Source organism: Brassica oleracea, chromosome C3 (genome assembly GCF_000695525.1).
Source record: "Brassica oleracea var. oleracea cultivar TO1000 chromosome C3, BOL, whole genome shotgun sequence".
Lineage (NCBI taxonomy): Eukaryota > Viridiplantae > Streptophyta > Magnoliopsida > Brassicales > Brassicaceae > Brassica > Brassica oleracea.
The window spans coordinates 40313139-40314812 of NC_027750.1; positions in this window are offsets into that span (position 1 = coordinate 40313139).

Sequence of the window (1674 nt, forward strand, 5' to 3'; positions counted from 1 at the left end):
AACCAGCCGCTTCCCGTAGTAGGAATATGACTTACCCTTTTGATTGTGTGCAGATGGCTAATCGCGGGACAGGTTATGATGGACAAGGTCGGATATGGGGAGAGGGTATGGATTGGACAGGCGGAGGATTGGGTTACAGATCAGATCAGGATAATGGAAATGGCATTAGTGAGATGTTTGGACACGATAGGAGCCCTCTGCAGAGAACAAGATCTTTTCCTGTTTACGGTAACAGGACTAGAGTGAGGGATGACAGTTTGGCGAGTATTGGCCCAAGTCATAAATGGGACCAGAGACATCAACATGATCAATCCGTTCAATCAAACCCAAGGCCAGATCAGAACCATGCCACCGAAAGACCACAAGATCATGGAACCGAAAACACCCTGAAGCTTTTACATGACGTGATGACCGAGGCACTTGGTAACCAAGGCAGGAGTACTCAACCCCCTGAAGCTTCCAAGCTATTATCTACCATGAAGAACATTGGATCCTACAAGTTCAAAGGAGGATCCCATCCTATTGAAGCCGACAAGTGGATTACTATGATGGAGAAGAATTTTGAAGCCATGGAGTGCCCGGAGGAGTACAAGAAAAAGATCGCTGTGTACTACTTGGAAGGCGGCGCCACAGGATGGTGGGACAGCATAGACAGGCAGCATGGACACACCATCACATCATGGGAGTCGTTCAAGGGAGAGTTTGAGAGGAAGTATTTTCCTCCGGAAGCAAAGCATCGATTGGAGCGCCAATTCATGAACCTTGTTCAATGAGATGGGCCCGTAAGGAATTATGAGTCGGAGTTCACAAGGTTGAGGCGACACGTCTTTGATGGGCGTGAAGATGAAGCAACTATGATCCGTAATTTTATGTACGGATTGAAGCCAGAGCTTGGAAGTCGTTTAGCTGGAAGCAACTTTAGCAGCTTATCTGAGCTAGTGGAAAAAGCTGTTAATGTTGAAACTGTATTGGAGGCTGAAAGGAAGACCTTACCACATTCTGGTGGACACACCAAGTTTAGCCAAGGAGAAATGCCAAATTTCAACAAGGGTCCAAGATCTTACAAAGGAAAAGGGCGAGGATTTGGAGGCCAAGCCAACAATCGTGGTAACACTGGGGTATGTTACACATGTGATCAGCCGGGACATATTTCAAGGTTTTGTCCCAAAAACCAGTGGAATAACCAACTGAGTAACCAGCAGGGTTATCCATCGATGAGGATGGAAGATGTTACTTGTTTCTTATGTGGAAGGAAGGGCCACTATGCATCGTCATGTCCAAACAAGCCAATCCATGCGACCCCTCTCGCATGATCCGAGCTCCTTCTAGCCGTTCAACAATTGAGCCAGCACCAAAGAAGCAAAATCTAGGAGGTAGGGTTTATGCCTTAGGTGTAGAAAACTCAGACAATGCAGGACCGTCAAGCGGTCCCATCACAGGTATTGTGGGTGCTTAACCTCCTCTTTTTATTGAATGGAAATTTAGTTGCTGGAATCTAGTTAGTATGCTGGTTAGGTATAGATTTATTGATCGCTAGATTGCGCATTTAGAAATTTTGGATGATGATTTATGGTTGTGAGAATTTTGATTAGTATTTTTGTGATTGAGATATTGTTGATTGGGTTACTGTGGCAGAAACCATACATGTTGCTGGTAAACCCACACACATACATG